The following is a 21,655-nucleotide window of genomic DNA, read 5'->3' as shown; positions in this document are numbered from 1 at the left end:
TTACTGATATTTCCTGGATCCCCTGGATCTCACCTTTGAACTAGCCTCCCTGCCATAGGCCTTATTGAAGTTCATGTAAACTACCCTGACTGACAAACCTCCTCAAAAATCAGTTTTAGAACATCACAATAAAGACACATGTATATCCCTGATCAATTGCTACCTTTGTAAGTACTGATTAATTTCATCCCTCAGAAATATTTTCTAAATTTCCTGGCACTGGTATTAGACTCACTGGATATCATCACGTCCGACTTGTTCCTCTTAAGTACCACCTTCAATGTACCGCATTCACCTGGTATCTCTTCTGTGATTGGAGAAAATTTGAATATTTCTGCCAGAGCCTTCAAAATCCCCTCCATTGTCTCCTAGGGGATCTGCTTCTTAATCAACTCCTCATGGTGCTTGGACATGATAGTTCTTGCAAGTTTGGAATTTCTAGCAGTGGTGTCGCCCATGCTATCAGCCATAGGAATTCAATTCAGCTATCCAGACAGCAGTCTAGGTACCACTTCAGACAGATGCAAAACATGCACTCAATGAACTATACTCGTGTGGTCAACAGCCTCGAAACAGGATACCCAAGACCCTTATCCATCTTTGTCAGTGACTTCAACCAGGCCAACTTCAAGAGTGCATTAACAAAGCACTACTAGTATGTCTCCTGTCCCACCAGGGGCTCAAACACCCTTGACCATTGCAACCCAACCAAAGACGATGACAGAGACACATTCTACTGTCCCCCGCTCCCCTTCCACACTTTGGTAAATCAGACCACTAGGCTGTGTTCCTTCTCCCTGTGTACAAACAGAAGCTGAAATATAGGAATCCAGTACAGAAACTCATTCAGTGCTTCTCTGAGGAAAGAGATGAGCTTCTACATCACTGCTTTGAGTTGACAGATTAGTCTACATTCAAAGACATTGCTGCCACCTAACATAAGTATGTTATCATCATCACAGACTTTATCAGCAAACATACTGAGGACTGTGTATCAAAGAGGATAATCCAGGTGTTCCTAAACCAGACACCATCGATGAACTGTGAGATCCATTCCCTAATGAAGTCTATGACTGCAACATTCAAACCAGGTGACACTGACCTTTACAAGAAACCATGACACAACCTTCATAAAGCTATCAGAGATGTCAAGAGAGAATACAACTCCAAAGTCAAGTCCCAAACCAGCCATCAGTCGCAGCAGGGTTTACATGAGCTAAAGGCTACAAAATGAGATTGGCAGCTTTCCTCATTCTATGCACATTTTGAACCGAATGTCACCACCCATCCCAAAAGCCTACGATGCCACTGAACACACAGTCACCATTGCAGACGCAAGATCAGTCTTCCAGAGAGTGAACCTAAAGAAAGCACTTGACCAAGATGGTGTCCCTGGCCACGTTCTTAGATGCTGTGCAGATCAGCTGTCAGAGTATTTGCAGACATTTTTAATCTCTGCCTGTTCCCACCTACTTTACTAAGATCACTATCGTCCCAGGACCTAAGAAGAACAAGGTAATATAGTTTAATGACTTCCACCCAGTGACTCTAACTTCCATCATCACAGTGCTTTGATAGGTTGCTCAAGGCACACATCAGCTTTACAGAGGACCTCAACCCACTGTAATTCATAAATTCAACAGTCTACAACAGACAACATCTCCCTGGAACTACAGTCATCTCTGGAGCATCTGGACAGTAAAGATGACTATTGTTTATTGATAAAGCTCTGCCTTCAATACTATAATTCCAAGCAAGTTTATCACCAAACTCCTAGACCTGGGACTCAACATTTCCCATTGCAACTGGATCCTTGATTTCCTGACCAACAGATCACAATCAGTAAGAATGGACAGCAACACCTCCATCATGATTATTCTCAGACTGGTGCTCCACAACGTTATATCCTCAGTCCCCAATTGCACTCCCTGTATACTCATGACTGCATAGACATATTCTGCTGTAATCTGATTTGCAAGTTTGCAAATGATTCTACCATGGTGCGTCATATCTCATATAATGATGAATTGGGGTTCAAGGAGGATACCTGATGGCATGGTGTCATGATAACAACTTATCTGTCAGTGTCGGCACAACAAAAGAGCTGGTCATTGACTTTAGGAAAGGGGTGATAAGTGCTCCTGTTTACATTAATAGTGATAAAGTTAAGAGGGTCGAGAGCACTTACGAGTTAACATCACCAATAACCTGTCCTGGTCCAACCACGTATACCCCTTGGTCAATAAAGTTCACCATTATCTCTGCTTCCTCAAGGGCTAAAGAAATTTGTCATATCCCCATAAGTTCTTACCAATCTTTATCAATGCACTAAAGAAAGCTTCCTATCTGGATGCATAATGACTAGGTATGACAACTGCCTGCCAGTGTCTGCAAGAAACTACAGAGAATTGTGGACACAGCTCAATACATCATGGGAACCAGCCTCAGCTCCATGGTCTAACTGTATCTTGGTACGATTGCCAATAATAATAATAATAATAAAAAAAACAACTATGCCTTCTTTCATCAAGGTCCATATCTGGAATCTCCTCTTCCTCTGCAAATACACTCCTCCCCCAAACTTGCCTCTAAACAAGGTTTTAGACTGCCCCTTTTGGTTTTCTTCCTCTGCGTTGGTGCCAGTATTTTTCCTCAATTATCTTGATGAATTTCTATCCATGAATAGTAATTATAAAGTCAAATAGGTTGCACTAACAGTTTTGGTACACAAGGTAATCCAGAAGCCCTACACCAGAAGTGCTTATCATATTGTGATTATTTAAAAAGCAAGTAATCTATCTAATTCACAGTAGGGGTTTTCAAACAAAATTTTCAATCACTTTTGTAACTTTGGTTTCATTACTTTGTTACTATGGATGTACCCGTTTATGTAAGATGTTCTTTTTCTTAATGGCACTTTTGCATAATAATAGGGAGGGGATATACACAATCTTGTCAGTTCAAAACAAAACTGTTTTTAAAGAACTCCATCTCTCAAAAATGAAAATGGAATCTGAATGAAAATTCACAAGCAACCTGGGAGATACACAAGACACAAAGGGATTCATATGACTACCAGTTCTCAACTGTCTATGAACAGACCAAACATTTCATTCAGTCATGAAGTGTCATATTATGATTTTAAGCATTGGTAATCAGTTTATCTAAAATAAGAAATACTAAAATGAGAACTGCAAAATGTTCACAATCAAACTGTTGTATAACAATACAATGCACAAGATACTGGAGGAACTCAACAGGTTAAGCGTCATAACTAGCTAAATCTCTTCCACCTCTATGAAAAGTGCACAGCTGATGTCCACAAATGACTAGTCCAGATGAGGTCCAATAACATTTTCCTCCAGAAATACTGCCTGATCTGCTGCGTTTCTGCAGCATCTTGTACGTTGCTTCAAATTCCAACATCTGCAGTCTCTTGGGTCTCCTGTTGTATAACAATGTCTTTCTTTAGTATGGCACCTCACAAAACTCCAGTAGTTAATTCAAATCAAAAAATATTGAACGGACCCAATTCATTTGAAGGGTGGTCCAACCATAACATCCTTCAATGAGAGAAACTTGCTCTAAACTTTGGGCTAAAATATTTAAAGTGTCCAAATCCAAATAAAGTGATAAGATTCAAATGGAAGTCCTTTGATGTGTTTTACACTTACTTTTATGAGTTTCCACTCGCCGTAACCCCTCGCACTGACGCGCAAACCTCAAATGCACAGTTGACACTTGTGATACCCGGACGGGTAGGTTGTAGAGATCTTTTTAAAACATTTTTGCATTTTGAAGTGCAGTAAACGCACAATCCACGACTCAGCCTTTGTGTCCTTTTGGTAGCCAACACGAGTTGTTTGCGTTTCCTTCTGAAACCTCCCTCCCACTGCCGCTGTCAGGCGAGCAGCAGCTGCCAGTAAACATCGGCTGCAACTCTCCCGAGAGCTTCTGACACCCACCTCCTGAATGACAAAGCAGCCGGGCCCGAAGACAAGTGTCGTGCAGGGCACACACTGATACTACCTGGCGTTTCCAACCGTCCGGGGCTACACTGCGCCCTGTAACCCGGCCAGGCACCCATTAATGCACGCTGACACCGAATTTTACTTACTGTTTTGCGTGTAAATCTCGCACCAGTGCTTCCCTGGGATAGAGAACTCCTTTCAAAAACCGGTTTTAACTGAGAGGAGGCGGGGCCTTTTATTGAATTGCTCGGACTTGTGTACAATTTACTGCGTTGACGGGTTGGAAAAAGTCGACATATATTCAAACGATGTTTCCACTTCTTCAGAGTGGCTTTAATAGTTTGATGAGGCTGTCTCGGGACGTTAGTAAGCCTGTGCTGTAGTGAAGTGTGTGTATGTGTTGGGATAGCGCCCCTCTCGCTGGGTTTGCCCAAGGCGAGCACTGGAAGCAGCGGGCGCCCACCGAATGCCGCTCGCCCGCGCCGTTTCCCTGGCAATTCCCATTGCAGCTCGCGGACCTCCCCACCCTCACGTGCAGCCACTCCGAATGTGAGCAACGTCACATGATGTATCCCCCAGTGCTGCAGGATGCTCGCAGCTTCACGATGATCTCCCCTCGCCTCTGGTATAATGAGCTGCGGGCAAGAAACGCCTTGTTCCTCACCCTTTGTTGCTTATGCGTGAACATCGCGAAAACAAAGGTTACATTTTGGAAGTACACACGCAGTATAAAATTGAAAGCCTCAGAACGATTTTTAAAAATGTACTGACCATCTCAGAAACTGCGATTAATCGCATCACTATTGCATTCGTCTATTAAATAATAAAAAATGCTCGAATATGGATACGCATCCACTATTATATCAAGACTCTATATTCGGATTTAAAGATTCTGATTACGAATAGGTTTTCCATTGCATAATAAAGCTCTGTTTAATTATTCACAGCGAGCCTCGCCCACACCACTATTTAAATTATCATCGTAATATTCCATAAGTAGTCATAAAAATCAATAAATTTTAAGTTAACCAAGACCAGCCCTGTTTAAATTCATTACAAACTGCATTGTTACCCTCCGGCATTGTTCTAGAAATTTAAGGAATTGAAGAAACAAAATTACGGCGCTGGCAAGTAAATCTGTATTACAATACAGCATTGGTGCATTAAAATATGTCCTGACGTTTCTTTCATTTTCTTTGAACGAAATTATGGGTTATAAGCTACATTGAGATGGAGATAGAATGGAAGATGTTTGTAATGAACGAAGAGTCAATCGATTAGTTCTTTTGCTAAAATGGAAACAAAAATTGCTTGGAACATTTAGCACGTCAAGCAGAATATATTGGGAGAAAAACGTAGTTGTTAGAAACGTTTCAGGCTGACCTTTTCTCAGAATGGAAAAACCAAGAACACAGACGGTTTTTAAGCAGCAGAGAACAAAGGAAATGTCTGTGATAGAGAAGAGCTCCACAGGTTGGCACTGGCTGAGAGTGGGTGAAGAGTGCTTTTCACTGCCAGTAAATCTGAATAGAGGAGCTGAAGGAGAACAAAAATCCCGCTAAAGCAGAACACCGTAGTTGGTCGAAACATGTAATAAAAGAGAATGCTGGGGAAGACCTTTAGCTCAGGCAACATCTGTGGAGAGGGAAACAAAAAATGAGTTCCTGAAACGTCGACCCTACTCTTTTTTATAGATGCTGCCTGGCCTGCTGAGTTCCTCCAGCATTTTGTGTGTGTTGCTTGGATTTCCAGCTCCTAGAAATTTTCTCTTATATGAGTTACTTCAGAACTGTCTAGAACCTGAAATATATAACAAAAAAAAACAAATGTTGGAAATAATAAAGGATAGATGGAGCAGGCCCAGATAGCATTCGTAGAGGGAGAAACAATACTAATACCAGCAGCCCTCAACCTCAAAGATCATTGAACTAAAAAGCCTGTTCCTATCCCACAGACGCAGGCCACCCAGCTATTTCATCAGGGCTGATCAATTCTGACAGACCAGGGAAAGGTGAATGATCTGAAATTGTCCAGTGATGGTGGTGGACAGAAGCAGAACTATATTTGAGCCTTTGATGGAACAGTGTAACAGGCCAAAGACAGAAGGGACATAATGTGGATGTGGATCAAAGTGACAGGCAACTGTATGTTCAGGGTCACCCAGGCAGACCGAATGATGGTAGTCCGTCATTGTTTTATCCAACATAAAGGAAACTACCTCACGAGACCCAAATACTATGCCCTGAATTGGATGGAGTTCAAGTGAGTTTCAATTTCACTCGGAAGGAGAATTTGGTTCCCAGGATAGTGCATCTCATGTGTTTTCATGACAAAGTGCCTTGAGAAGGGGAGTGGTGAAGCTGGAGATGAAAATATGAACCAGGCAGTAACAGAAAAAAAAACTCCTTTGGAGTGCAGAAAGAGAAGTTTGGGGGGAATGTGTAAGATGTTTTCATTTTTTAAAGTTGTAATGAAGTAGCAACACAAGGCTCAAGCATTCACAACCATCTTCAACGCTTTGTAAAGTCTCCACCTTCACAATGCCAGATTTAAGCCAATTTTATTTATTTTTATAACAAAAGCATTCACATGATAGGGTAAATCCCATGTTGGGGGTGTTGAAGAAGTTTAAGGTGATATGTTTAGAGGGGATACAAAGGGGATGTTTTTCCTCAGTAGGATACCTGGAACCTTGAATGCACTGTTTGAAGGGGTACTGGAGGCAAATATTGTCACAGTATTTAAAAAAGCACCTAGACGGGTATTTTAGTTGCCAAGGCTAAGACTACAGACCTAATGGGATTAATGTGCATAGGTACAAAGTACAGCATAGATATAGTAGGCTGAAGCAACCTTGTCTATGCTGCAGAACTCTATGACCCTCAATGGCAAGATTCTGGGCAACAAGGACCACGTCTCATACCTTGGGAGTCACATCCTGGCTAACTGCACATCAGTGCTGAAATTAATATTGTCTTCAATTGTCAGCATAGCTTTTGATTGATTGAGGATCTTTTGTTTGAAGATCATTACCTCAGGAGTGGTTTTCATTAATAAAGCCAACAAGGTCATAATATGAACACTGGTCTTCATGGGACTCCTATTCATCTCCATCTATGGTATATTACTAAGAAATTAAATAATGCAAACACCAAGAAAAGGAGTTTTATCAAAATCTTGGAATTAAAATATGTATGAATAAAGTTAGATATGCTTTCCTGCCATTGCTGTGGTAATTGTATTGTGACTTAATCTCACCAATACAGAATGAACATTGGGAAATCACGGACTGTGGTGTATTTTGCTTCACAGAACAATGACTCACCGCCCGCCATTCCAGATGCAGTACGGCTGCCTAAGGGCTTCATCATTCACCGCAAAGATAGGACAGCTGAGTCTTTTAAAGCTAGAAGAGGTGGAGTATACTTCATGATTAACTGATCATAGTGCACAGACGTGACAGTTCTGCTCACCCAACATCGGCAATCTAGCAGTCAAGTGTCACCCATTTTACCACCTGACTGTACTTCTACTCCCAGTGACTGAAGACGGCAGCACCAGTGGTGAGGACCAAGAAGGTATGGTCATGGGAGGTGGAGGAACTCTTAGAGGACTGCTTTGAGTCAGTGGGCTGTATAAAATTCAGGACTTCCATCTTCGAATCTGAATGACTACGCCACAGCTGTCACCAACTTCATCCACACCTATGTGGATGAATGTGTGCCTTCAAGATCATATTGGGCATACCCAAACCAAAAGCCTGAACCAGAAGATTCATGGTCTGGCTGAGGGATAGATCTGTGCTGTTCATGACCGGTGATCCAAAACAATACAAGAAGACCAGGTATGACCTACAGAAGGCTATTTTAAGAGCGAATAAACAATTGCGATTGAAGTTAGAGATGGAATTTGGATACGCACCAGCTCTGGCAGTGTCTGCAAGCCTACAAAGTGAAACCTAACATCGTGAATGGCTGCGATGGTTCACTCTCAGATGAGATCAACACCTTTAATGTAAGCTTTGAAAGGGAGAATAAATCTACACCTGTGCAAATGCCTGCAGCATCCAGTAACCCTACAATCTCTGTCTCGGAGGCTGACATCAAAATGTCTTTCATGAGGGTGAACCCTGGCAAGGCATCAGATCCTGATGGTGTACCTGATAGGGCACTGAAAATCTGTGCCAATCAACTGGCAGGAATGTTCAAGGACATCTTCAAGCTCCCACTGCTGCATTTCGAGTTTCCCACCTGCTTCAAAAGGGTGACAATCATATCAGTGCCCAAAAGAACACGGTGCGCTGCCAAGAAGACTTCAGGGTCCCAGGATTTTGTGGCTCTGGAGGCAGGCAGACTTGAAGTCAGTGTCGCTGCAGGAAATTGGTGTGTCGTGGGAGATGGAAATTGAAAGCAGCGAGCTGGCTACTGGCTGTGTGCCTAGAGACCTGAGTTCTTTGGGCACAGAGCTCGGAAGAAGCAATGCAACAGACTTTTAATATCGTAAATCAGCGAGTTGTTTGTTATGTCTCCCCTCTCGTTGTGAAACGGGGACATCTTTTTTTCCCCTTATTAGGGAGAGAGAGCCTGTGGTATGTTGAATTACCAGGTGAACGAGTAATCTTTGGGGTACTGCAAGTCTGTGTCTTTATTGATTCTTTGCTGTACGCCTGAGTGCTTAGTGGGGGGTGCCGATGCTTTTTAGCTGGTGGGGGGGGTGGGTATTGCCTTTGCTGCTGCTTGTGAGGGGGAGGGGGAAGCTGGGGGGGCTTTGGGGTTCTAACATTTAACTGTCATTCATTCTTTGGGGCATTCCTCTGTTTTCATGGATGTTTGCGAAGAAAAAGAATTTTGGGATGCATGTTGTATACATTTCTCTGATATTAAATGTACCTTTGAAACCTTTGAAGACTATTGCCAGTTGCATTCACATCTACTGTGATGAAGTGCTTTGAGAGGTTGGTCAAAGTTCAAAGTACATGCACTGCAGATGTCACCATATACAACCCTGAGATAAATTAACTTGCTGGTATACACTGCAAATCCAAGAAACACAATAGAATCAATGAAAAACCACACCCAACAGAACAGACAAACAACCAATGTGCAAAAGACAACAGACTATGCAAATTCAAAAGAAAAAAAAGCAATAAATATAGAGAACATGAGATGAAGAGTCCTTGAAAGTGAGTCCATAGGATGTGGGAATTGTTATGTTTTGTAAGATCAAAACATTGTTAATTCAAAGAAGACATTGGACTCCAGGAATGCGGGTGTGGCTTTGTCTTTAGTTAAAGCGAGGTGCGCAAATATCACATGGTATAGTGATGATGTATTCAATTAACATATTTATACATATAACCTGTAATTACTTATTTAAACAAACAAGAATACTTAATCAAACTATATATATACACACACACAAGATCACCCAAATACGAAGGCTGATTGATAAGTTCGTGACCCAAGGTAGAAGGAGTCAATTTTAGAAAACCCCGCACATTTATTTTTCAACATAGTCCCCTCCTACATTTACACACTTAGTCCAGCGGTCGTGGAACATACGGATCTTGGACCTCCAGAAAGTGTCCACAGCAGGGGTGATTGATAAGTCCGTGGTCTAAGGTAGAAGGAGATGAGTTATACAGCTCTTGTTACATGCACATGCAGTTCAACTCCTTGAGTGATGATGCGGAAAGTTTGAAGTTAATAACTCGTCAGGGGTGATTGATAAGTTTGTGGCCTAAGGTAGAAGGAGTTGAGTTATTAACTTCAAACTTTCTGCATAATCACTCAAAGAGTTGACCTGCATGTGCATATAACGAGAGCTGTATAACTCATCTCCTTCTACCTTAGGCCACGAACTTATCAATCGCCCATCTGTGGACATTTTCTGGAGGTCTAAGATCCGTATGCTCCACGACCGCTGGACTAAGTGTGTAAATGTAGGAGAGGACTATGTTGAAAAATAAATGTGCTAGGTTTTCTAAAATTGACTCCTTCTACCTTAGGCCATGAACTTATCAATCACCCCTCGTATTAATGAAATATTAAATACACAAAACTCCTCCCTGCTTAGCTATAAACTCCAACTCAATGGAAAATGCATCGCAACAATCTGCACAGTATGTTATCTGGTGCAACTACTATATACAGACATCCGAACCATAGTAAATTTAAAATTGTCCCATTCAGGCTTAAAGATTAAATTGTGGATTATTTCCTACCCTTGTGGGATAATGCCTTTCCTGACAAGGGGGAACACTCCGCTTGATCTGCGAGACTTGCAGCTGTGAAACAATTTCAGGTTCTCGGGCATCCTTCATGGTGGTTGTAGGAGTTGACTCTGAGACTGCAGGAAGTGGTTCTGACAGCTCTGGACATCTTTCGTCTTCTTTTCTCTCTCTGAATCTACTTTGATCCCTTTCTTTTTCTTTCTTAGTTCCTTCTCTCTTTCACACCTTTCTTTCTCATTCACATTCTCTCTCTCTCTCTCTCTCTCTCTCCATCTCTTCCCTTCTTTTTCTTCTTCTAGTTTATGCATCTTGCTCCCTTTACGATCTGATCTCTAGTGTTGGGTCCTGCATCCATAACATCATCTGATGAATCCTCTGTTTTTGTATTTTCATTGACTCCTTTCTGTTTGGCCTTCCACTCATCCAGCTGGGCTTTAGTATGTGCATCTACTTTAACAAGCAACATTTTGTCTGCCACTTTAAGTTCATGCAATAACCTTAATACATACCGTGTAGATTCTGGTTCTTTATACTTACAAAAGCCGAATGTTTGCAACTCTCCTGAAGCTCCTTGAACTCTCTTTGAGCTTAAAGCCAAGCCACATTTTGCAAGTAACTGCCTAATTAACATGTCAAAAGATTTCTCAGATATGTTGCCTATAAAACTGTTGTAGTCGGACCACTACTTTCATCATTTTCACTCTGAGCAGCATGATCCTTCCGCGGTTCAATATTGTTTTCCAACCAAAGACTCAGAGGTTGGCACCAACACCAGTTTGTCTTCTGTTGGGGAATGGTTCATGGTGTTTGGCATGGAGACTCTTGTGGTATCATCCAGTACATTTCTTAATTCACTTTCAATTGCCTTCATTGCAGGGGATGTTGCATGCAAGTTGTGGGTGGACACCAAATCAAGTTGTGACCTTTCAAATGGCAGCTGCTATTTAGAAAGCAAGCTTAGCAAAAATGAGAGAGAAGCGAATATCCATCACAGCCCTGTGGTGCACCTGTACTGATGGAGATTGTGGTGGAGATGTTTATGCCAATCCAAACTGATTCGGGTCTGCAAGTGAGGAAATCAAGGATCCAATTGCACAAGGAGGCATTGAGGCCAAGGTCTTGAAGCTTATTGACTAGTTTTGAGGTAAGGATTGTATTACATGCTGAGCTGTAGTCAATGAAGAACATCCTGATACATGCACATGAAATGGCATATGCTGTGGACCTATTGTAACAGTAGGCAAATTGGAGTGGATCCATGTTTCTCCCCAGGCAGGAGTTGATATATTTCATTACCAACCCTTCAAAGCACTTCATCACAATGGATGTAAGTTCTACTGGATGATAGTGAGGAGATGTTATTTCTGATGATTGGAGCTGATCTAAGTTTTTTCATGGTCAGAATCAACTCCTGCTTAAGCAAGGACCTGGACCTACTGCAATTTGCCTATTGCCATAATAGGTCTACAGTGGAATGCAATCTCCCTGGCCCTCCACTCAACTTTCCTTGACAATAGTAATACCTACATCTATCTGCAGTTTATTGATTATAGCTCAGTGTTCAACATCATCATACTCTCGGTGCTAATCACAGGCACCAAAACCTGGGCCTCTGTACCACCCTCTGCAAATGGATCATTGTGAGACCACTATCAGTGCAGATCAGAAATAACATCTCCTCACCGACAATCAATATCGTGTACCTCAAGGATCACTGCTTAGCCCACCGCTCTACCCTCTCTACTCCCATGACATTGTGGTGAGGCACATCTCAAACACCGTCTATAAATTTGCCAATGACACAACTAGAGTTGGCAGAATTTCAGATGGTGATGAGGAGGTATACAGGGGTGAGATAGTGAGATCAGCTGGTTGAATGGCATCACAACAACAACCTTGTACTCAATTTCAGAAAGACCAATGATTTGATTGTTGAATTCAGGTAGGGGAAGTAGAGGGAATACACATCAATCCTCACTGAGAGATCAGCAATGGAAAGGGTGGGCAGTTTTAAGTCCCTGAAGATCTCTGGGATCTATCCTGGGCCTAACATATTGATGCAATTACAAATAAGACACAATAGCAGCTGCATTTCATTAGGAGTTTGAGGAGCTTTCGTATGTCACCAAAGGCTCTCACAAGTTTCTACAGAAGTACCATGGAGAGCATTCTAACTGGTTACATCAATCTGCCATTGCACAGGGTCGGATAAAGATGCAGAGAGTTGCAAACTCAGTCAGTTCTATCATGGGCAATCACCTCTCCAGCATCAAGGACATCTTCAAAGGCACTGCCTCAAAATGGGGGCATCCATCATTCGGGACCCTATCACCCAGGACATACTCTCTCCTCATTGCTACCATCAAGGAGGAGGTACAGAAGCTTGAAGGCACATACTCAACATTTTAGGAACAGCTTCTTCCCCTCTGCCATCAGATTTCTGAATGGACAATGAACCCATATATACTACCTCTTTTCTTTGTTCTCTTCTTGCACTACTTATTTAATCTATTTTATTTATATATATATATACATACACACACACACACACATATGCATTGTGCATTGGTGGTTAGTGGTTAATGGCTGACTCCTGCACCTATTGTCTATTGTTACTTTTTTCGATTGGGTCCTTTCAGATTTCTTGCTTTGTGGCTAACTGTAAGCAGACAAATCTCAAGGTAGTATAATTTATACATTCATTGATAATAAATGTACTTTGAATCTTTGAATATATATGTGTATTTTTCTTATTCTAATTCATATTTTTTTAAAAAGTGTATCACAGCCACAAAACAACAATGACATATGCCAGTGATATTAAACCTGATTCTCATTGCAGTAGGGCAAGTCTGCCTAGCTGGAGCTGAAGGTTACAATCTGATAACTTCATTCATACTGTCAATAACAAAGTCTGAGAGCAATTGAGTGTCAGCTGTCACTGCACCCCATTGCTGGATCCATATGTTGCAAGGATTCACGAGTAATACTGCTTGTATTAAATGCCATGTCTGACTTGGTGTAGAATTTACAAACACCTTAATATTAATAGATATTTTAGGCCCGTATGCAAAGGAGTCACATTCTTTCTTTTAGTCAGTCCTTAGAGATTGAGCATGACTTGCCCCCATTACAATTCTTTGAGTTCCGATGTGGCTAAGGAAGCAAATGTGGAAACCACAAACTGTTTGATAAATGAGATGAGATACCAGATAGCCAGGTACTTTTTGCACTTCTTTTGCTGTTTACACTGGATTTATGTGTGTTCCTAACACATGGACATGAGGTTCTCAGTGCCATCCCAAATGCTCCTTTTCCATTTTGAGCATCATGGGACGGGATTTCCAGAAGCCAATGTGTATGTTGCAGTTTTCTCCAAGAAAGCTTTGAGTAAATTCTTGAATCTTTTCCTCTGGTAATCTCTTCCTGTGACAGAGCCTGGAACAGAATACCTGATTAGAACTCTGGTTTGTACATGTGAACAAAGTAGCCTACTGAATGGGGCAGATCATGCAATTGGTTCACTTATACTACTAACGTATTTAGAGGATTTTAAGGAAACAGAGTTGGCAGTAAATTTTCAGTGCCTACGGTGTACAGTCAGATCTCAGAAACATTACAGGAGAGCAGGGATCACTGCTACCTGGTGGATCGTGAGTTTAGTATCAGTTTCAAGGTCTTATCTTCAAACAGCTTTTTCTTCAATCATCCAAAGGCCATTCTGATACTTTGAAGGCAATAGTGGATTTTGCCAAAAATACATGTCCTTGCAGTGTAGTAGCTCCCAGGGTAAGAGAAGTGGTCAATGTTTTCCTGAATTTCTTTCATGAAACATTATTGTTAGCGTATGTTGATGTATAGCAGGAACAAGTTGATGGGGGAATCTTGGTCTATCTTCTATACTTAAGTGAACCGATGAAGTTCATGAAGACTTGACACATACATGTTCATATGCAAGTGTTGGTTACATACTGCTGCCTGAATACTGAAACAGTAGTGATACGAATTTCAAGAACATTGTCAGGTGAATGGCAATTCAGGTGTTGTTTGAAAATGGTTTTCACTGAGATTGGATCCACTTTGGATCTACTGGTTTATATTATGGCCTACTTACTATCATAATCTTTCCTAGCTACAGGAACTATAACAATAAGATTGAAAGAGTACGGTACAGAGAAAATTTAGAAAGATGTTGCCCAAACTTGAAGATCTGAGTTACAGGGAAAGCATGATTAGGTTAGGTTTTTATTTCCTGGAACCAGGGAGAATGAGGAGAGATTTGAGAGAGGTATACATAATTATGAGGGGTATATTTACGGTAAATGCAAGCAGGCTTTATACATTGAGGTTGGGCAAGACTAGAACTCAAGATCATAGGTTAAGGGTAAAATGAGGGAAACGTTTGAAGAATTTTCTTCAGAGTGTGGTGCAAATGTGGAAGGAGGTGGCAATGGAAGTCGTGGACGTGAGTTTGATTGCAATACTTAAGAGAAGTTTGGGTAAGTGTAAGGATGGGGGGAGTATGGAGGGCTATAGTACAGAAGCAGGTTGATGGCACTAGGAAGAATAACAGTTTGGCACAGCCTAAGGGGCTGGTGGGTCTGTTTTTGTGCTGTAGTGCTCTATGACTTTATGATTCTATGAAGCAAACATAAAACAGAGCCAAGTTTCTGTGGACAGTTAAATTTGAGGACAATGATCCATTGTCCCTCCTAGCAGATGGAGTCAAAGTTTTGAGTCAGATTTAAAAAAAAAATGTACAGTGTCGATTCTTTTCCACGCAATTTTGCTTCTAGAGAAACTAATCCACACTAGGATTCAGGAAGGAGTTGCGCATCCACTGGGAAGAAATAATTGAGGAAGAATCAAATCAGAATCAGGTTTATTATCACTGGCATGTGACGTGAAATTTGTTAACTTAGCAGCAGCAGGTCAATGCAATACATAATCTAGCAGAGAAAAAAATAAAGTAAATCAATTACGTATATTGAATAGATTTAAAAAAGTGGAAAAACAGAAATAATGTATATTAAAAAAATAGTGAGGTAGTGTCCAAAGATTCAATGTCCATTTAGGAATCGGATGGCAGAGGGGAAGAAGCTGTTCCTGAATCACTGAGTGTGTGCCTTCAGGCTTCTGTATCTCCTACCTGATGGTAACAGTGAGAAAAGGGCATGGCCTGGATGCTGGAGGTCCTTAATAATGAACGCTGCCTTTCTGCGACACCACTCCTTGAAGATGTCCTGGGTACTTTGTAGGCTAGTACCCAAGATGGAGCTGACTAGATTTACAACCTTCTGCAGCTTCTTTCAGTCCTGTGCCAGTAGTCCCTCCATACTAGACAGTGATGCAGTCTGTCAGAATGCTCTCCATGGTACATCTATAGAAGTTTTTGAGTGTATTTGTTGACATGCCAAATCTCTTCAAACTCCTAATAAATTATAGCCACTGTCTTGCTTTCCTTATAACTACATCGACACGTTGGGACCAGGTTAGATCCTCAGAGAACTTGACACCCAGGAACTTGAAGCTGTTCAATCTCTCCACTTCTGATCTCTCTATGAGGAATGGTGTGTGTTCCTTCATCTTACCCTTCCTGAAATCCACAATCAGTTCTTTCATCTTACTGACTTCAATTGCCAGGTTGTTGCTGCGGCACCACTCCAGTAGTTGGCATATCTCACTCCTGTACACCCTCTTGTCACCACCTGAGATTCTACCAACAATGGTTGTATCATCAGCAAATTTATAGATGTTATTTGAGCTACGCCTAGCCACACAGTCATGTGTATATAGATTGAAGAGCAGTGGGCTAAGCACACACCCCTGAGGTGCGCCCGTGTTGATCGTCAGCAAGGAGGATATGTTATCACCAATCTGCACAGATTGTGATCTTCCAGTTAGGAAGTCGAGGATCCAATTGCAGAGGGAGGTACAGAGGCCCAGGTTCTGCAACTTCTCAATCAGGATTGTGGTAATGATGGTATTAAATGCTGAGCTACAGTTGATGAACAGCATCCTGACGTAGGTGTTTGTGTTGTCCAGATGGTCTAAAGCCGTGCAGAGAGCCATTCCTCTTCCCAGATGAAGAGGTTTTTAGAACTTCCAAGGGCTTGTTTTTTATTTTGGATATAACCCTTTTGATTTTTTATCAGTCAGAACTGCTGGAGAATCCAATCTGAATAAAATGCTGTCGGATGGATATAAGGAGACGCAAGGTCAGAGCTGTGGTTCAGGTGGTCTTCAAAGCATTCCTTCCAAAAGGTATTGATTTCCTTTCTGTCTTCGATAAGTTCACCTTTATTTTTGGCTTTCAGTGGGGTGGTGTTTAGGCTGTAGTTGCCTCTGACACTACTGATGGACTCTCATACATAATAATAGTCAAAAGTTGTTGAACTCTCTGCATGCTTTTCACCTACCATATGTGACTAAGTCATGGATTTTCTGTTATAGCTGCCCTTGTGATGTAACCCTATAACCATGTAACAATTACAGCACGGAAACAGGCCATCGCGGCCCTTCTAGTCCGTGCCAAACTCTTACCCTCCCCTAGTCCCACCGACCTGTACTCAGTCCATACCCCTCCATTCCTTTCCTGTCCATATATCTATCCAATTTAACTTTAAATGACAACATCAAACCTGCCTCAACCACTTCTGCTGGAAGCTCGTTCCACACAGCTACCACTCTCTGAGTAAAGTTCCCCCTCATGTTACCCTTAAACTTTCGCCCTTTAACTCTCAACTCATGTCCTCTTGTTTGAATCTCCCCCACTCTCAATGGAAAAAGCCTAACCACGTCAACTCTATCTATCCCCCTCATAATTTTAAATACCTCTATCAAGTCCCCCCTCAACCTTCTACGCTCCAAAGAATAAAGTCCTAACTAGTTCAACCTTTCTCTCTAACTTAGGAGATGAAACCCAGGCAACATTCTGGTAAACACGAGGAAATCTGCAGAAGCTGGAATTTCAAGCAACACACATAAAAGCTGCCGGTGAACGCAGCAGGCCAGGCAGCATCTATTGGAAGAGGTACAGTCGACGTTTCGGGCCCAGACCCTTCATCAGGACTAACTGGAAGAAGAGCTAGTAAGAGACTTGAAAGTGGGAGGGGAAGGGGGAGATCAGAAATGATAGGAGAAGACAGGAGGGGGAGGGATGGAGCCAAGAGCTGGACAGTTGATTGGCAAAAGGGATATGAGAGGATCATGGGACAGGAGGCCTAGGGAGAAAGAAAAGGAGGGGGGGAAAAAGCCCAGAGGATGGGCAAAGGGTATAGTGAGAGGGACAGAGGGAGAAAAAAAAAGTGTATATAAATAAATAATGGATGGGGTACAAGGGGGAGGTGGGCATTAGAGGAAGTTAGAGAAGTCAATGTTCATGCCATCAGGTTGGAGGCTACCCAGATGGAATATAAGGTGTTGTTCCTCCAACCTGAGTGTGGCTTCATCTTTACAGTAGAGGAGGTCGTGGATAGACGTGTCAGAACATTCTAGTAAATCTCCTCTGTACTCTCTCAATTTTATTGACATCTTTCCTATAATTCAGTGCCAGCACTGTACACAGTACTCCAAATTTGGCCTTACCAATGCCTTATACAATTTCAACATTACATCCCAACTCCTATACTCAATGCTCTGATTAATAAAGGCCAGCATACCAAAAGCTTTCTTCACCACCCTATCCACATGAGATTCCACCTTCAGGGAACTATGCACCATTATTCCTAGATCCCTCTGTTCTACTGCATTCTTCAATGCCCTACCATTTACCATGTATGTCCTCCAATCTGACACACAGATATCTACCACTACTCTCTGGCGTCTCCCATCCAGCCACTGCTGAATCCATTTTACTACTTTGATATTAATACCTAACGGTTAAACCTTCCTAACTAACCTTCCGTGTGGAACCTTGTCAAAGGCCTTACTGAAGTCCATACAGACAACATCCACTGCTTTACCCTTGTCAACTTTCCTAGTAACTTCATCAAAAAATTCAATAAGATTTGTCAAACATGACCTTCCACGCAGAAATCCACGTTGACTGTTCCTAATCAGACCCTGTCTATCCAGATAATTATATATACCATCTCTAAGAATATTTTCCATCAATTTACCCACCACTGACGTCAAACTCACAGGCCGATAATTGCTAAGTTTACTCTTAGAACCCTTTTTAAACAATGGAACATCATGAGCAATACGCCAATGCTCCAGCACTATCCCGGTTTCTAATGACATTTGACGTATTTCTATCAGAGCCCCTGCTATTTCCACACTAACTTCCCTCAAGGTCCGAGGGAATATCCTGACCAGACCTGGAGACTTATCCACTTTTATATTCCTTAAAAGCGCCAGTACTTCCTCTTCTTTAATCATCATAGTTTCCATAACTACCCTTCTTGTTTCCCTTACCTTACACAATTCAATATCCTTCTCCTTAGTGAATACCGAAGAAAAGGAATTGTTCAAAATCTCCCCCATCTCTTTTGGCTCTGCACATAACAACTCTGCACATGTCTGTGAATCTCTTGTTTTTCCCATGAGTGATGCTGAAATTTCCATTCCAGGAGTCTTGTATTTGTAATTAGCTTTCAATCTCCTGGTCATTACTATCAATCCAATCCTATTTCTCTTTGGTAGATAAGCTATATGTGCCAATTATTCTGGGCTTCTGGACAGAATAATTGGTGGTTTTTGTCAGCTGAAGTTGTGTGTGAAGCAGTTCAAGAAGAGCTAACCTTATGAGGTTTTTGAGAGCTCCAATACTGATTTTCCTACAGCAACATTTCTGCTTTGTGGCCAGGTTGATTGAGATCAGAGTTGATTAGACCCAGTGTCACCAGTGCTAGCATAGCACAGGTGATGTAGAGAACTTTGCATTCTCTTCATTCAATGGTCAAATAACATGAGGTATTAGTTCGGTCTTACCATCTGGTGATGTGCGTATCCTCCAACAAAACTGAGATTTAACAACGCCAGGGCTGTGCTCAAGAGGACTCCAGTGGAGCTAATGTTTCCTATTCTTTCCTTGATGGAATCTACATCTTGCCAAAGAGCTGCATCTTTTCACAACCTGGCCTTGGATTCATCTAGGAGGATCACTTTATCTTCATCTGGGATATGGACCAGTCTTCCATGGTTGCAGTTGAACTCCTCGGCCTCATTGGAATAAATATGCTGACAACTGGACGAAACTGATTCCTGTCAGGTGGTAAAGGGGATGCCAACCCACTTTCAAAATTCAGTTTAATGTTTTGTTTCATGTGTTTAATTTGGTTGGCATGGTAGCATAGCAGCGAGTGTAATGCTTTACACCACCAGCAACTCAAGTTCGATTCTCATTGCTGTCTGTAAGTAGTTTGTATGTTTTCTTCATAACTGTGTGGGTTTCCTCCAAGTGCCCCAGTTTCCTCTCACACCTCAAAGATATACAGGTTGGTAGCTTAATTGGCCACATGGGTCTAATTGGGTGGAGAGGGCTCGTTAGGTTGGAAGGGCTTGTGACCATACGGTATCTCTAAATAAATACTTATTTTGTTCTAAATAATATTTTTTTACCATTGACTTTAATTTTAACTTTTTAAACATCTGTGAGGTATTTGAAAATGTAAAATTCTTGTGGGATTTGACGGGAGAAAAAACTCCACCCCAGCTTTGCCTTCAATTAAAGCCTTTTGAGAACCCCAACAGGAATGGGTTTCTATATTCACCACCTGAAATAGGTGCCTTTATCAAGGCAGTGGAAGCCAGTAGAATCACACCTCTATATCCGATCCAGAGGAAGCAAGTCAAGGCAGTGGTCAAGATCAAGAACAATTTGGTTATTACATTAAAATACTAAAGATGTTATGTTTTCCCATGTTCAAGCCTGTGATACAAGTACCATATATTGTTGGCGGCTTATCCTGCTTGCCAGCAAGTTTTTGGTGTTATTTCCATCGACAATGTGGGTTGTCATTTGGTAAACAGAGGTGTCGCATTAGGGTTATATAAGTGTACTTACTATATCAATCCTTGTTTCACAGCAAAGGGAAGAAAAGAGCAAGGAGCACAGGAGGTGAATCCGTTTGGGTTACCCAGGGAAATTAGCAGTAGCAGAACATTGCATTCACAATGGTCATAGGATTGACTTCGATGGCACAAAACTACTGTCCTGTGCCAATGGCTTTTGGGACTGCCTAGTAAAGGAAGCCATTGAAATAAAACTAGAGGAAAAGAATTTTAACAAAGACGAAGGTCTCACTCCAAGTAAGAACTGGAATTTGATTGCAAACAAGTTGGAAAGTGGAAACCTGATTGCATGAGGACTAACCAATCAGGAGGGACAGACTATGAGGGCATTAATACCACCAGAGTAGATATGGCTGGGCATCATCCCTGATGAAGATGGCAGAGTTTGTCATCGAAACAGCGGTTATAATTGGAAGCCTGAGAAGAGTTTATTTATCATATACGCTGGGAAAGCACTAGTTCCTTTTTTTAAACAATGCCAATTTGATGAGACCGGTCCACACATAGATCAAATTCTAACTCTGAAATAGTATTTTCACTGTAATTCTTTGTAATACACTGTAACTACAGCCTTTGTGCCTCACTATTCTCCAGGTGGGATAAAAGGGGAATCAATCACTCAAGGATTGAGGAGGGATAGATAAGATAGAGGCAGGAAAATTGTTTCCACTGGTAGGTGAGACTAGAACTAGGGGACATAGCCTCAAGATTTGGGGGAGTAGACTTAGGACGGAGATGAGGAGGAACTGTTTTTCCCACAGAGTGGTGAATCTGCGGAATTCACTGCCCAATGAAGCAGTGGTAGCTACCTCAGTAAATATACTAAAGACAAGGTTGGATAGATTTTTGCTAGTAGGGGAATTAAGGATTATGGGGAAAAGGCAGGTGGGTGGAGATGAGGCCATGGCCAGATCAGCCATGATCTTATCGAATGATAAGAGAATTTCTAGATCCAATGATTAATTGAAGGGGCTCATGGATGACTGCTTGTGATTTAGCCATCACCATTAATAGTACGATACTTCCTTGAATGAACAGCTTATTCATGACCATTAGCTCAATAAAAGTATTGCATCTATTCATCATTTAAATTATGTGTAATGCATTTAGGAATGAGTAGTGTTTAAGTGTTAATTGTCTTTTATGACACCAAAATCTGGGAATGTGATGGAATGAGAGAACTAGCTGATCTTATTTACAGGCCTCCTAGTAATCATTGACTCAGGAAGAAATCAAAGAGACAGCCTTCAATCAGCTAGGTAGAGTGAAAAACACAGATAGGGTGAAGAAGAAAATTAGAAAAGTCGAGATGTGATTGCCAGCCTTGTGCCAAAGGGAAAAAAATTCACACTTTTGGGAATATTGAAGCAATTTGTAAAATCAGCTTAGCTCCATCGGAACGAAAACTTCAGTGTAATTTCAGTGTAACTACAAT

The 21,655-nt window shown here is 41.6% G+C and overlaps 1 protein-coding gene across 2 annotated transcripts in view; it reads right to left on the bottom strand.

Moving 5' to 3' along the window:
- Positions 1 to 4,466, bottom strand: part of mapre2 (microtubule-associated protein, RP/EB family, member 2) — a 72,729-nt gene extending 68,263 nt beyond the window's left edge. Inside the window, exon 1 of one of the 2 annotated variants that reach the window (XM_063063212.1) lies at positions 4,118 to 4,466. The gene's annotated coding sequence lies outside the window, so the exon portion shown is untranslated. Of the gene's footprint in view, positions 1 to 3,674; positions 3,886 to 4,117 lie in introns of those variants that run through there. The other variant, XM_063063203.1, reaches the window with a different exon arrangement.
- Between the last annotated feature and the right edge of the window lie 17,189 nt (positions 4,467 to 21,655).

This window comes from Mobula hypostoma, chromosome 1 (assembly GCF_963921235.1).
Source record: "Mobula hypostoma chromosome 1, sMobHyp1.1, whole genome shotgun sequence".
Taxonomy (NCBI): Eukaryota; Metazoa; Chordata; class Chondrichthyes; order Myliobatiformes; family Myliobatidae; genus Mobula; species Mobula hypostoma.
This window is presented reverse-complemented; position numbering and strand designations above follow the sequence as displayed.